Source organism: Cyprinodon variegatus, unplaced genomic scaffold, assembly GCF_000732505.1.
Source record: "Cyprinodon variegatus isolate N-32 unplaced genomic scaffold, C_variegatus-1.0 Scaffold99, whole genome shotgun sequence".
Classification (NCBI taxonomy): Eukaryota; Metazoa; Chordata; class Actinopteri; order Cyprinodontiformes; family Cyprinodontidae; genus Cyprinodon; species Cyprinodon variegatus.
In genome coordinates this window covers 679,138-695,090 of record NW_015150552.1, presented here as the reverse complement: position 1 = coordinate 695,090, position 15,953 = coordinate 679,138, and the positions used below count along the sequence as shown (strand labels likewise).

General features: G+C 37.6%; 1 pseudogene; it reads left to right on the top strand.

The window, feature by feature from the left end:
- Nucleotides 1-15,953, top strand: part of LOC107084394 — an 86,872-nt pseudogene that overhangs the window by 38,417 nt on the left and 32,502 nt on the right.

The following is a 15,953-nucleotide window of genomic DNA, read 5'->3' as shown; positions in this document are numbered from 1 at the left end:
AATACATAAACCTGACAGTTATGTATTTTAACCAAATGAGCTATGTTAAATGAATGAATATGCATCATGTAAGATTTATTTAATGTTTGTGCTAAACCTTTCCAAAAAAGTCAATGGGAATTTGTTAGTTAATAAATCAGTAGTGAAATCCATATTATTGGTCTACATAAATGAATAAATGTATCTATTGGCCTTGTTGTGCTCTTATCCCATATAAAAAAAAAAAAACATACTTCAACCTAACAGTCAAAATCAGAAGGTCTCATGATCGGATTAATGTTCATTTTAGCTTTGATAGACACATTCGGATGATGATACAACATAAGATTTTAATGGATTGTTAAAACTAGAATTCAGAACGCAAGTTTGAATTTGATTTATTTTTCTCAATAGACAACAAAAACTTGTGGTGAAACTGTTGTATAGCTTTCAGGATGCTTCTGTCATAATTTTGACTAAATATTTGACAAGTCTTTCTTTCAGAAATGACAAAGCTATCTTACGTTTGTTGGGTCTTTTACACAGAACGGACTTTTAAGAATATTTTTGAAATGTCCATCCAGTGTGATTGTTTCTCCAGTAGCATTCTTAATTTAAACCTGCTTCATCCATTCTAAAACCAGTTCTAATATTACTGAGAAAGTAAAAACTAAAATTTGTCTGTGTTTATAACATCTTACTTAAATCATCTCTGCCAGGTGAAAGATAATTGATTATAAACAACCTACAGTCATTAGAGTTAATTTAGTTTAAGTTCAGCATAGTCTGAAAAGGTAGTGACCAAGAGTACAGACTGAGAAAGAGGCCACTGCTTCAAATATTACATCTTCAATCATGACTATAATTAGCAATTCATGCAGACACAAGTGTCATGATCAGAAGAGAGAGAGATCAAAGCTACTTGGCCAAAATGACACGCAGAATCAAAGTAAGACCTAAAATCTAAGATAACTGTGGGAGCTGTCAGTTATGCTCATTAAAATAACTTGCTAAAGGTTTTTTTTGTGGATAATTACTAAGTTACTAAAAGACTAATGACGCAGAAGGAGCCCTTTACAATATTCAACTGCTCCTTAAATCAACATTCCTGTGGTTAGAATTCAAACACAAATAGGTGTTCCAATAGGAAAAAGGCCAAAAAATTATCAAAACTGGTTTTGTAGTGGAAACCATTAAGCCTCTGAAATGATCCCAACAATTTTAAAGTGTAACAGACTATTGAAGACCCAGTTCTGTGTCTGCTACTAGTTTTTACTTGGTGTGTAGTCTAATATTCAGACAGGGTTATGTTGAAAGTAAAAAAAAAAGGGTTTATTTGCTTGGAACTTTTATCCTTTGAAACTATGGATACTTTAGGCTGAGTGGATTAGAGATAGGATGTGTTAAATTCAAACATATGTACCCATTTCTTGTTTTTACCATAACAAATGTCTTGTCAGAACACCCTGAAAAAGAGGAGCCAAGCTTAAAATTGACAAATCATGCCAATGTCTAATATTTTTAAACCTCTGATGAAAAATGTAAACATTTGACACACATTTACACTTTTATAGTGTGAGAATACAGGTTTTATGTCAATTGTTACTCTGTTAAAATAAATGTAAAACCAAAAAACATTAAATCAAAAAAATTTCACATTGGTACACAATATCCTGTGATCAGTTAAGGCAAACAATTTTATTTCTCCCTGCTGTGTAGCTTAAAACAAACACCATGAGATCTCATGAGCATGATTAATTTCTCTTTCAGGTTCTCAAAGAGGTGACTGTAAAAACTCAAGCGGCAGAACAGGTAAAGGTCGAGGTACAGAAAATAAAGGACACGGCTCAGGCCATAGTGGACAGCATTTCAGCTGACAAGGCCATAGCCGAGGCGAAGCTGGAAGCCGCACGGCCAGCACTTGAAGAAGTTAGACGCTCGTTAATTTAATATTCTTAAGCATACATATGTATATTCAGAAGCTTTGGTTGAGCTGTTGATATCCTTTATAGGACAGAGTTTATTTTGTCTAAGTATCTTAAGAAAATCCAGGTGCAAAATGGTTCTAAATGCTAAGACAGATTACTCTTAGCCTGTTAGTTGCTGCAATGCGAGGATAAAAATTAATATAATAAGGATTATTTACTTTGGCCATGAACCAAACAAGTCTGCAACACTGTTTGTATCCTTTGAAACTATGGATACTTTAAGCTGGCAACCAGAAGAGATGAAAGTATTACAGTAACACATACACTCACCGGCCACTTTATTAGGTACAACTGCTCTTTAACACTTAATTTCTAAGCAGCCAATCACATGGCGGCAACTCAGTGCATTTAGGCATGTAGACATGGTCAAGACAATCTCCTGCAGTTCAAACCGAGCATCAGTATGGGAAAGAAAGGTGATTTGAGTGACTTTGAACGTGGCATGATTGTTGGTGCCAGAAGGGCTGGTCTGAGTATTTCAGAAACTGCTGATCTACTGGGATTTTCACGCACAACCATCTCTAGGGTTTACAGAGAATGGTCCGAAAAAGAAAAAACATCCAGTGAGCGGCAGTTCTGTGGGCGGAAATGCCTTGTTGATGCCAGAGGTCAGAGGAGAATGGCCAGACTGGTTCGAGCTGATAGAAGGGCAACAGTGACTCAAATAACCACCCGTTACAACCAAGGTGGGCAGAAGAGCATCTCTGAACGCTCATTACGTCGAACTTTGAGGCAGATGGGCTACAGCAGCAGAAGACCACACCGGGTGCCACTCCTTTCAGCTAAGAACAGGAAACTGAGGCTACAATTTGCACAAGCTCATCGAAATTGGACAATAGAAGATTGGAAAAACGTTGCCTGGTCTGATGAGTCTCGATTTCTGCTGCGACATTCGGATGGTAGGGTCAGAATTTGGCGTCTACAACATGAAAGCATGGATCCATCCTGCCTTGTATCAATGGTTCAGGCTGGTGGTGGTAGTGTCATGGTGTGGGGAATATTTTCATGGCACTCTTTGGGCCCCTTGGTACCAATTGAGCATCGTTGCAGTGCCACAGCCTACCTGAGTATTGTTGCTGACCATGTCCATCCCTTTATGACCACAATGTACCCAACTTCTGATGGCTACTTTCAGCAGGATAATGCGCCATGTCATAAAGCTGGAATCATCTCAGACTGGTTTCTTGAACATGACAATGAGTTCACTGTACTCAAATGGCCTCCACAGTCACCAGATCTCAATCCAATAGAGCATCTTTGGGATGTGGTGGAACGGGAGATTCGCATCATGGATGTGCAGCCGACAAATCTGCGGCAACTGTGTGATGCCATCATGTCAATATGGACCAAACTCCCTGAGGAATGCTTCCAGCACCTTGTTGAATCTATGCCACAAAGAATTGAGGCAGTTCTGAAGGCAAAAGGGGGTCCAACCCGTTACTAGCATGGGGTACCTAATAAAGTGGCCGGTGAGTGTATATCTATAAAAGTATTTTCTGTTTTGTTATTTGTTCTTTATACCAGTGTTGTTTTTGTCAACGATGAGGATGACAAAATCAATTCATTGTTGTTCCTTTTTTTCATGACGCCAATGAAAAATGGCGAGCTAAACATGGATCTTTGATGACTAAAACAGGACTGGTGATTGGTTTAAGTTTTAGTCAATGAGACAATAAAAAGTAGCGGGTTGTTGATCAAAATGCATCATTGTGCTGAAATCTACCAAGCAGTATCAGCCATGCTGCTGCGTCTTCTTTGATCCTGCCGCCCACCTGCCGCTCAGTGTTGCACATGCTGCAGGGTCTAGTGTACTGCGCGCTCAACTCTGACAAACTGCTCTGATCTTCCATCTGGGCTTGTGCAGAAATGCATCTTTGAAATGGAGCTCAGAAATGGAGCTCTGAATCTGCGCTTCATGCTCCATTCTGATGGATCGCTCCCAGCAGTATGGCTCATCCTGCTCTCGCTACTTAATAAACTATATGTGGGTGATCAACAACTGCCAAGTGGAAAAAAAATCCCTTTACTACCAAGATTATATTTTTTTTAGCACACAAGAGTTGATACCAAATATTCTTTAACTTCTACCAAAAGGAATCCCTTAATTATATCCAAAGCAATTGAGTGCGTACTGTTTATTTTTGGATAAAGAGCCAGGTGAAAAGGTACTTAGATCTTTGAATATTTCTCTCTCATAGTTCCTGTCTAGATGTAAATGTTTCCTTGTATTGTCATTAAAATATTTTCTGTTTCCTTTAAATATTTCAACATTTTACTTAGCATATTCATTCAGTTTAGGTCTGGATTGCCATGGCATTACAAGGCAATTATGTAGGTTCTCTCTCCATTTTTTTTTTTATATCAAAAACCTGTAAATTTAAATCTACTTTGACCCCTGAGCAGCAGTGACCAAATTGAAGAAATAAAGCCAAAATTGCCAAAGAAAGAAGAATGAAGAATCTTTTTGTCCTTTACTTGTTTTGGAGTAATGAAGATTTTTATTGATCTGTTTGTAATTCATAATTCATAGTAGATCAGGAAGTGTTTATTTGTGTCATGATTTTATCTAAAGCTCGGACCCACATGCAGAGAAACCAATTCAGAGAGACCAGGAGAAAGGTTTAACAGGTTTTATTGTAGAGATTAAGCATGGTGCAGTGTTCCTCTGAACTCTGCTCAGCCGGAACTGGAAGGTGAAGGGAAGACAAACGATTAGTTCAGGCTCAGTGGGAAATTTAATTTGTGGATTTGAAGAAGAGGATCTGGTTGTCGACTCACGTTTGCAGAGAAGTTGAAGAATCTTAGACACAATCTGTGTGTTGTTTTTCAGAGTTTGACTGATTCGGTGGAGGGCGGAACAGGGTTTACCCAGAGCTCGGACGGTGTAGATGAACAGACATACTGACTGCCACTCAGATTTCCTGCTGTACTTGAACGGGTCGTAGTGAAGATGAATCCCTTGCTCAGAGAGTAAAACTCAACATCCTCTCAAGGAGACTGGATCCAAACCTCCAGTTTGAATCCCCAGCTCAGTTTGAGCTTCAGTTGATCCCTCCTGGGAGTAGAGGTCCGAAAAGGTCCAGTTTGCAGGATGACTTCCTGCCGAGAGGCAAAGACAAAAAACAAAGTTAAAACTCAGGTAGACAAGAACTCAGTCTTACTCAGCAAAAACTCACCTTGGCTAGAGTACCCAAAACTGGCAAACACTCTGGCGTCGAGGTAGTGGCAATCAGCAGCTTAAGAGCACTCTGTTAATGAGGAAACCATCAGCAGGTGTGTGAGGAGGCGGACCGGAACCAGGCGCCTCTTGTTGGTGGAAGGGAGACACACACAAAAACAAACACACAGACTGGAGCCCTGACAATTCGGGATGAAAACCTTGTATGTTGTAAAAAAAAACATTCTTTCGTTGTACATTTTGTCAGCTTGTCTCTCTGTTATATTAACCAATATGATGTGTTGAACTAGATATGTATTTGTATAAAGTATGGAATTAATTCATAAAAAAGTTTATTTGAATTTTATAAATTTAGGTTTCCTGCCCAACAGCAATGATGAACTGCATATATAGAATTCTATATCCAGCTATTGAAGTATCTAGGAAAGAGCTACCAGTCTGGCAAAAAATTGGTTGTTACTTGAAATTTTAAAGGTTCATTTTTTTTTTTTAAGTTTTTGTTGAAAACTTTGGATAAGATTATTATCTTAAAATTATTATTTCATGCACATTTGCTGCTGGAAGAATTGTAGTAAATCTCTACCTCCTTGTTCTTTTTTTATCTGCAGTATTTAATTCAAGTCATCTGCTCCCTCGACTTGAAAGTAAGCCTCTGCACTTATTAAATTGCAGTGGGTGGCTAGAGTCAAATATTTCACTTATATATGAGTTGGATTTTTAAGATGGCTCACATTTAACAGGGAAAAATGTGTTTTTTAAATTTTGTTGTCTTAACAGCTCGTCTCAAATAGCAGTATGGTGGCTGACAGATTGCTATTATGACCTGCCTTTCGTGCTTTTACTTTAAGGTGCAGAATAAATTGTAAAGGAAACTAGGTAGATATTAATCTGGGCTATACTTACTGTCTATGCATTGAAAGTTTTGAGAAAGGCAACAACACCACCTAGAAATTCGCTTAAATGCATAGCAATAATATCAATAAATGTGAAAATGCTATGAATGTTGTTTTATCTGGGAAAAATGTAATAATTTTAAAATTTACAACATAAACAATAGTTTAGTTTCATTTGTTTAGTAAGAAGTACACAAAAAAGCACACATTGAATGAAAAAGTAATGATATTCCTATGGCAACATGACCATTGATAGTATACCCCTTACCAACTGGCCACAAAATCCTGTTTAAATCTACAATTGGCTTTTAGTGGCAGTGGGAACGGCTCACTGACCCGTGTCAACCCAGGTCAAACGACTCGGCAAGTGACCCCGGGTTAAAGTCGCCTTCAAACAGCTCTTCTCCACTCGGCATACAGTGGGAACATCAGACCCGAGTCAACCCGCTAATTGACCTGATAACATTGAGCAGAGCGTACCGATGTCAACAGCAGTCACTTCTGATCTAGCAAGCCAAAAAAGCTCTGCTTACATTCAAGAAACATGGCGCAGCACTGGTGAGAGAGGTTTGGAGGGACAAAAGAGCGAAACAATAAAGCACACTTACTACGCCCTGCAACTGACTTCCATTTTGCTCTCGATTATTTACTTTACCAATTTCTGTCGCAGTGACATCATCAACGCTAACCCTGAGTGATAGTGTCACCAGGCAGGGAGCAGCGGGGGACAGAGGCCACGCAGTTTACCAGCTGGGGGTTAGACCCAGCTTCTTTTGCTAATGGGAAGGGAGCCAACTGTGTTATTTAGGATGGTGATAGAAGGCAATGTTGAGGTTTGTCTTCAGAAAGCCACCATCTTTTCTGCCTGCCTTCAGTAGAATTAAGTTCTAGGTGGTTCTTATCACACCAGGGGAATAGTTAATGCACTACCTGTTGGAATATTGACATATTGCCCTAGTTTGGACCTTTAACAGTGGTGTTATGCTCAAATATTCATGGTTAATTTATGCTATGATGATAAAAAGATTGTAAATCTTGGGAGATATCCAGTCACTTCAAACCTTATAAAGATTACAGTTGTGAAAAAACTATAAAAAAATTTATGTTTTTCTTGAAATGTTAATCTGGAGTTTGCTTTTGAAAATAACCCATTAACTCAGTTTGTGTTTGTGAGGCGGATTAAACCACTAAACCACCATTAAACTGTTAATGGTTTTAAATATGTAGAGTGGTGTTTTAGGAGCAGGTTGGAGATCCACTGTTATGTGTTATTATCATTTTCTTTTGAAACATCAAGCGCATTGGGAAATATAAATCGGCTACATTATACAAAAGCATGAAGTATTTCTTTTATCATTTAGGATTTTGTTGTGCTTTTAAATCTAGATATAGTAGTACCTGGTAGCTGAGTCAGGGAAGCACCATTTATTTCATTGGTTTCACATTATACTAAGAAGAACACAGAACGTTTCTGTGCTTATTTGTTTGGCAGAAAGTGTATGATATTTCTCTTGCACTGCATTGTGTTGCTTCGGGGTGGGATATGAACACCCTTTTTACTTGATGTGCTGAGAGGGGCAGTGCAACGGCTACACTGTGACTTTATATTTTATATATATATATATATATATATATATATATATATATATATAATTAGAGGAAAAACTTACAATAAATATTAATGTAGTTTAAAAAGTGCTTTATGGGACCACCTTGGCTTGGTCAAAAATTATTGCGTGAAAGGGAATTTTCTCACTTTCACAATTCCCTGGATCAGTTCACAAGACCTTATTGTTAAAAGGAACAATGAATGTGTATCTTATAATGGGTGCTGCTATTACTGTAAGTTCAGGACCCTTTTATGACTTATTGTAAGTCTTTAGTTTTTTTGTAAATGGCTGAGTTTTCATTACAGTTTATAGTGACATGAAATAATCTTTGTACTATATAATAATTAGTTGATACGTTGCAGTTATTCCACTGAAACAGTGTACTTTGGGAAAGGAATCTGTTTCTTGTAAAAGATTAGGGTGCGACAGAAATTTGCTAAAGAATAAGAAAAAAAAAGTTTAAAAATATATATAAAAAAAATGCAGCTGAAACATTTTACAGAAACACCTACAAAACTCTCACTGAGATATCCCCTAGCTTTCTGGGTTTGCTGATTTTAATTAGTCTCTTAAGGTAGTTCTTTATCCCACAGCTGAAGGTCGTCACTCTGTCACTATTTACATTTTGTTTCTTTTGAGTGTTATGTTTTATGTCTCTTCTCAGTAATGTATCTGGCAGGATTCCTTGCACATGTTTCCTACTTTGATGTTCTAAATTATGTTTGAAATGATGTCTTACCCTTAATAATTTATGAGTCTACCCTCAACTGAGCGGAAAATAAAAGCTAAGTGCTGTGATCTATTTTTTTTTAATCCATGTCAACATTTCCTCTAATCTCTTTATAACATTCTTTTCTATTTTTGATATTCTTTCTCCTTATAATATTCTTTCTAGCTTTTTACTCTGCACAGAGTACTACCCTGACACGTAAACAGCTCCAAAACAATGTAGACCAAGTACCTTTTTCTTACAGCTGTAGTAGTTGTAATGCCATGATGTCAGAGGACTGCTTATGATATATAAAATGTTAATAAAAATTTTTTATTTCAGTCCCAAAGTCATCATACTTTGCATGTCAATAATAAAATGGAGCAATGAAATTAACTGAGACCTTAATTTCCATAGCTGGCAAAAATCCTAAAGGTGGAAAAACTGAAGCTCAAGAACAATGCTGGGAAAGTATTGATAAAAAAAAAAAAATGAAATAAAACAATAGAAAAAAGTATGGGAACGGATTATCGGTTCATTAAAACTAATATCACAACAAAGCCAAATCTGACCAAAAAATATAATTATTCCTTTTTTATTGCACAACTTGGAAAGAAATACTTTCATCTAATTTGTTTCTGCAAAATAAAAAATAGTGCAATATGTGTGTTTGTGCCCTTTTGTAGGTTATTTTAAACAGAGTACAGCAATACTAGGGTTACTGCTGCTGATAATGTATTACTCTCTAGTATAGATTGAAAAGGGGATTCAATATGCTAAAAAATTACTTGACTCATTGGGGGAGTGGGGGTTGTGTAACCCCACACTGCTCCGCTGGCACCACACAGTGGCAGCCCACTGCTCCCCAAGGGAATGGGTTAAATGCAGAGGTAAATGTGTGTGAGATCAATAAAGTTCAATTATTATTTATTGCTGCTGTCTTGGAGTGTTTAATAAGATGCAAGGAAGGAACTACAGGGCCAAACATTGGAAAGTCCAATAAGTGTAAAAAGAGCAATCTGAGATCCATCTGATTAGACTGTTAGTGACTATGCAGGCATAAATAGGTTTTGTTAAAGTTTTGTATTTTAAATGATGTGACATATAGAAATTTAGTCCCACTGTCCGAATGACTGCTCGCAGGATTCCACAACTGTTTGTGGCAAAATTCTATGATCATCTTGAAAAGAGTATAAATGTCTTCTTTGGTAAAGCTGTTCTCAAAGTTATTCTTCCAAGCAAGCTTTAGCAAACTTTATCTGTCTAATTTGAAATTAAATGTGTGCCTTGGTCTTATTTTATTTTTTTGCAATTACAGACAATCAAGCCATCAGACATTGCCACTGTGTGAACTCTAGCACGGCCTCCCCACCTGATCATGCGCATTATGGACTGTGTGCTGATACTCTTCCAGCACCGGGTTAATAGAGTGAAGATTGATCAGGAAAAGTGCATTACTCCCTCCTAGCAGGAGTCCCTAAAACTCATGACATCCGGAAACGTCTTGAAAAGACTTCAGGTGCACTTTAATCTATTCTATGAAGAAGGTGATGCATCAGATTTGATCAGAGAAACTGTAAGACATGATTTTAGAGATGAAATTGTGGTTTTAATCAGCCTTTGTGTCTCACTTGACTTTGGAAGATTCATCTGCATGTGCACTGGATGGAGGAATCGACCAAGCTAAAAAAACAATACAATAAAATCACCTTTCTGTACCTTTTTTTTTTCACTAACTACAGAAAAGTCCTTAATTCTTTTTATACTCAAATCAAATCTTCCCACATTCCATTCTCTCACCTGCTTTTTGTATGCATCTTTTTTTCCCCAAAGCAATTTGATGTAAAAACCATTGATGAAGAAATGGTGGAGCTTCTGATGCCCTATTTTGAGGCCCCAGACTACAATATTGATGCAGCCAAGAAAGAGTGTGGTAATGTTGCTGGTCTTCTCTCCTGGACCAGAGCTGTGGTTGACTTCTTCTCTGTCAACAAGGAACATCAAATGATGGTTAAAATATTTCCCTAAATATTTGATTGAAAAATGATGCAGATATAAACTAGCAGCTTATTAATGCACTGTTGCTGTGCTTCTTTCAGTTCATCAGTTGCCCCTCGGTTCCCTTTGTTTAACTGATCAACATGCATAATGCATTTTTGTTGCTGTGAAAGAAAAGTAACCCTTGCAAATTAAACCATTTTTTATCATTACCTCCAATGTGTTCCATCATTTTGGCCTTTGATAAATTTTAAAACCTTTTACATCCTGGCTTATTTCAAAGTGAATCAGACACTTTATTCTTTTTATTTTCAAACCTCCTTAGACAGACCCAGCTGGGGTCCATTTTAAAAAAGCAGGTTTCCTGAAAACTCTTAAGTTTTCTAAACCTAAAATATGGGAAAGTTTTCCGTTTCACAAAGAGACATTACTCCACGTGTGTTTTTTTTCTGTATTTTGTAGGTTGGAGTGAAAAAACATATACTTTAAGTTGGGGAAAAAACCAAATTATAAATAGACCACCACAGTTGTTGGCTGGTAGTCAGTCAGTACACCAAAAACCACCAATGACTATTAAACCGCAGCTGTTGGTCATGCCCTAGGTTTCTATACAGCACAATTAGATCCTTCACACAGTGTGTTCTTCCAAGAAGCAAAAGTATTTTTCCATTATTGTTTTAAATGGTAGAAATTGATATATCCTATGCATCAGAATATCATTTTTTGTAAATTGCCAGACAGAGTAGCTAAAATTAGGGCCAGACAAAACAGGAGGCATTTAAAAATATATATATATATTAAAAGAATTAGGCATATGGCATATAGGAATTGGGTCATTGGATGGATTGGTTCTTGATTTTAAAAGTTAAACTATAGAGGAAAAGCCACCATCCATCTTAGGATTCGAGAGGTGGGGAAGGAAGAAGGTGTAGGGTCCTCTGCAGATCTTAGAGCAACAGTAACATCACTGTAGGCTTGGAAGACTTTGAGAGCAAGTCCAGTGATGCTTGAATGAGACCGGGGGGAATTTAGTTTATTTTTCCAGGTAAGTGAATTAGGTTTGCAGATTGTGGGGTTAAGGCAGTGGTGAAGAGACAGAAACATTGTCAAAGTCCAGGAAACTCTGAAGTCTAGCAGGGACAAGGTAAAGGCAAGGAAGCCATGATGCAGAAACAGGAGCAAAGCAGTGCTGGATATCTACTAACCTAGTTTGGTGCTTGCTTAAAAAGACTGAAACACAGGTGGAAGGAATGATAGCTGATGAGTGTGAACAAGAGCGGTGCAGGTGTGTTGAATGAGCAATGAGTGGGGAACAGAGAGCAATGAGAACAACTAGCTGACCAGCCAGAATCAGGATAAAATCTGTATGGTTCTATTATAAATTCTCACACAGCTTCCAACATTGGACAATTTAAAAAAAAACAGCAACTTTTATTTGAAAACCTCATGTAATCCAAAGTTATAATCTATACCCCAATTATAATTTTTTTTTACATAAGTAGAATAGAATAGAATAGAAAATCTCTTTATTGTGGTGTTACAGCAGCAAAAGATTATAGCAAAACTGGTCACACAAATGTGGACCTTAAAACTGTATAAAAATAACAGAATAAGTGATAAGTGAGAGTTAAAATAATACACAAATAAAATACAGTACCGTGCAGTGGTTTTACAATATAAATACTGCGCATCTGGAGAATAAGTAATTAATGTACTGCTTTGGACATTCTTTCAGTAATGGATACAGTAGCAGCCATTCAAAATGGCCCTTCCCAGTCAAACACAAGCCGAATGGCAGCCAACATCCAGCCACTGGAGCCCCCCCCCTACTTCTCCTTGACATGCTTATTTTTTACTCTGACTCCACCCTTTCATTGAATTACAGGGTCTGACTAGGAGAAAATGTTTCTCTTTAGTTCTTAATACCCACAAATCAGGACAAATCTTAGGGGACCAGTCAAGGATCAGCCAAGGACCAGCCAAGGGCCCATCAGGGAAATTTGGGAAATTTTGAATGGCTACTACTGTATGTGAAAGAATAGCAAGAAACACCAGGGATGTGATAAATATGACAACAGCATGTAATATAACTGACTAAGACAGAAACTGTGCAAAAATTGGCATATATCTAACAAGTTATTGAGGTTGTTGGAACAGTGATGGTTATGAAGTCTTAGTGACCTGAGTAAATGACCTGAGTTCTGTTTGAAGAGATGTTTGAATACTGTTTTTTGTTTACTTGTCAAAGTTTTTTGCCAAAAATGTTTTGTCAAACACAAAAAGAAAGTTCAGACTAGAGGTTTTGGAGGAAAGATAAATCTAAGATCTATGGACTTCTTATTCAAACCTAATTTCATACCTTCAGCTCATCTTGCTTGAGGGCTAAGCCTTATCCTAACATTGGTGTTTTAGAAAGTTAAACTCAAAGCAATGGATTAATATAATGGATTAAATTATCATAGGCACTGAATATTGGTTTGTACATCTGACAAAAACTGTAAAACAAGGGATGTCTCACTATTTCAGTATGGTAATATTGGAAAAAAGAACACAAACTTGTTAAGTAAATATGGTGGTACCACCCCGGCAAAGAGCATTGGAATTACTTAACCTTAAGCATATTTCACAAATTATCACATGGCTGTATGATGTTATAACAAAAGCCCACTGAGCCAAACTCCCAGTAGTCTCCTATTTTTAACAACGGTAGAGTGGTAAACCCCCACCAAAAGCAGAGTACAGCAAAAAATAAATATATAAATAGAACACATTATTTATTGATAACATAAAGAAATTATTATTATTATATTATTATTTTTGTTTGTATCAAATAATTCTAAGCCTTCTAAAGAGAAAAATGACATGTTTTTGTGTTTGACCTAACTCAGACATCAGAAGACACCAGCTTTTTTCTTTTGTAGAATTAGCAAATTTTTCTAGCTGACCCGTATTGTTTTAACACTAAAAACACCTGGGTTTAAAAGCAGAGCAGCTTGCTAACCCAATCTTGGGTCAAGAATGTATCAAGGCTTTGATTTGTAACTGGCTTAGATAGGACCTGTCTCAGCATACTTATTCAGGTTTTCAGCACTCCACAAATGAGGATCTAAGGCTTCTTTAAACTCAAATCCTCAGGGGCATTGCTCTTAAACGTTAAGGGCCCATAAGCCCTCTATGAAGTGCGCAAATAGAATAAGCGCACTTAAGGGTTTGAGTGCACAGGTTACAACCGTGCAAAAATCTGGAGAATCGGAACAGTACTTGTACTGTATCAGTTTTTGTCCGTAACGGGGACAACAAAAGGGACAGGAACAAAAAAATGATAACTGCAACAACAAATACTTTTGTATTTACATATACACTGTAGGATATGAATTATTTTTACAATAACACCTGTGAGGGATTGTATTTTAGTCAATGAGTCAATGCAATCAACTGGTCTTCCTTAGATAGAAAACTTTGAATCAATTTGACTGTATGATCTGGTTGAACTGTAAAGTGCCTTGAGATGACTTGTGTTGTGAATTGGCGCTATATAAATAAACTGAATTGAAATTGAAATCATACAAAAATACATTACTAGATAGATAGATAGATAGATAGATAGATAGATAGATAGATAGATAGATAGATAGATAGATAGATAGATAGATAGATAGATAGATAGATTCTTTACATACTTTTAAAGAGGCTTTAAAACCTGATATCTGTGCGCTGAAGAGCTATCTTTGTTTAGGTTTCTTAGAAATTGAGACTAGACAGAATTTCTGATGGAACATAGCAATTGAATATCTTGATGGGCAGCACAGACCGAAAGGAAACGTGGCTGAACATTGTCAGGCCCTTTTACTATTATTGCTGCTGACGCCAACTAAACTCTGTCAAATCTCATCTGCATGAATAATACAAGCTGCACCAAAGTCTTGGTAACCCACTGTGAGGAAGTTGGTGCCATAAAGGAAGACATTAAGAAGGCCTAATTCTTTATAATCAGCTTATTAAAAAAATTAACAAAAACGAATTAATACACTAGAGTTATTGGTGCTTCAATCATAATATTTCTGTTGGGATCCAGAGGCTTGCCCACCAGAGGGCGCCGAGGATCCCTTCTGGATTGTTTGTTCTTCTGTTGGGATCTGGGGTGCTGTCTACCTTCCTCCACCAGAGGGCGTACTGGATCTCCTGAACCTGGAGCTGCCTTCACCAGCTGACTCTCTTCTGCTCATCAGGGGACCAGTACTTAAGTGGGCTGTGGACAACACCCCGATGCCAGAGTGTTTTTGTTAATCGCGGAAGAATTCTGACTGTACCCTGGGACTCTGGAGGAGTCTCCATTGCCGAACTCTGCCAGCCGCATCTCAGGAGCTCTGGAGGAGCTCATCGTCTGAAGCCTGCCAACCTGCTCTTGACTGAACCCTGGAAACTCTGGAAGAGTCTCCTTTGCTGAAATCTGCCTTCCGCATCTCAGGAGCTCTGGAGGAGCTCATCATCAGAAACCTGCCTTCCTGCTCTTGGTAGCCAACCAGGAGATCTACAATCTGAATCTGCCTGCCTGTTCTCTAGGTGAGAACTTGGAGCAACTCAAGAACTGAGTCTCAGCTAGTCAGAAGCCTAGCCCTGCTGCTGCCTAGCCCTCTGCTAATCCCTCTGCCTCTGGACTCCTCTGGCTTGCTCTCTCAGCCTGAACCACATCAGAGATCCCTGTGAATCCAACCCCGGACCTGTACCAGTATCAGTACTATCTCTTCGATTGTGTTTCCTAAAAATAAACTGTTGAACTTTTAACCCTGTCTCTGTGGTGTTCTGCGCTTGGGTTTAGCTCCATTAACCCAGCATGACAATTTCACCCTTTTTTATTTTAGTCTCTTGTTAGATTAAAATAACTGACATTTAAATTAGTACTTAAAGGTATAGTGGAGGATTTTCACACATTTTTGGAAAGACCCGCCTTCTACACTTCTAAAAAAATGCACATAAACAACCCTGTGCCCGCTCCCAAAAGGGAACGCCTATTAAATGCGTGCAAGAGCATGCACAAGCCCATTTCTCTTTGTGCACAATCTGTTTGAAAGCTGCTGTTTGCATCACTCATACAAGCTTACTTTCCAAAAGAAGATTTGCAATTTGTCCACTATTTCAGACTCACCATTCTGTTATGCAGAGAAATACCTGCCTGCAGAGAATTACATCCCCTCTAACACACTGATGAGAAAACCAGTTGAAAAATGAAAGAAAATGGAACTTTTAAAAATATTCTTAATATTTTCATATTTCTTAAGCATGGATGCCCTAAAATTGAGAGTTTTAGTGTACTTGTTCTATAAAATACTTAGTAGCCTATGCCTTTCTAGAGACATGCTGCATTTCATAGAAAGGTGGTCTGTGTATGTGTTGATGTGTATGAGTTTTAGTTTATGTACATGAGAAGGATTTTTTAAAGTTCTCTGTTTCTTTTCAATGTGAGTCTAGCTATGAGGAAAACCTTTGCTTGCTTTTGCTGCTGCGACCTACTTTCCACAACCCTAGCTATGATCGATTAAAAGATTTTTGTCCTTGTTGATTTTTTTGGGGGGTTTTTTTGTATTTTTTTTTTTTTTT